The sequence below is a fragment of the Morone saxatilis genome, unplaced genomic scaffold, assembly GCF_004916995.1.
Source record: "Morone saxatilis isolate NCDOM2014 unplaced genomic scaffold, NCSU_SB_2.0 Contig16, whole genome shotgun sequence".
NCBI lineage: Eukaryota > Metazoa > Chordata > Actinopteri > Moronidae > Morone > Morone saxatilis.
Genome location: NW_023339718.1, coordinates 20615020 through 20615474, shown reverse-complemented (window position 1 = coordinate 20615474; position 455 = coordinate 20615020). Strand labels below are relative to the sequence as shown.

At 42.6% G+C, this 455-nt stretch overlaps 1 protein-coding gene across 1 annotated transcript in view; it reads left to right on the top strand.

Annotated features, from left to right (window-relative positions):
- Positions 1-455, top strand: part of fras1 (Fraser extracellular matrix complex subunit 1) — a gene marked incomplete in the record, with an annotated part of 218544 nt that overhangs the window by 78803 nt on the left and 139286 nt on the right.

Below are 455 nucleotides of genomic sequence, written 5' to 3'. Positions count from 1 at the left end.
TGTGTGTTTGTGTGTGTGAATATGTGTGTGTATTTTGATATTGAGATGAAAGTCCAAGCCCTTTTCTCCTCTGCTCTCCTCCTCTCCTCTCCTTCCAGTCTGCATCACCTCATCTGCCCTGCTCTTGCATTCTGCTGCTGTATTTACAGACAGTACACACACACACATGCACACATACATACTCCCTCCCTGTCTCTCTCACTGCCGAGTTTCTCCTTTGATCATGGAGTGTCCCATCCTGTGTAATGTGTGTTTGTGTCTTCTAAAAAAACACACATGCCAACGCACACATACTCATTCATGTTTGTGTCGTTATGACTTCAGATGTTTGTTTTCTTCTTCAGGGTGTCAGGAAGTGTCAGGGACATCTCAATTTGTTATTTATTAAAGAGAATGAATTATGTCGCCTTGCTTCTGGTCTCAAATACACAACCAAACAACCAAAGTGCACACAT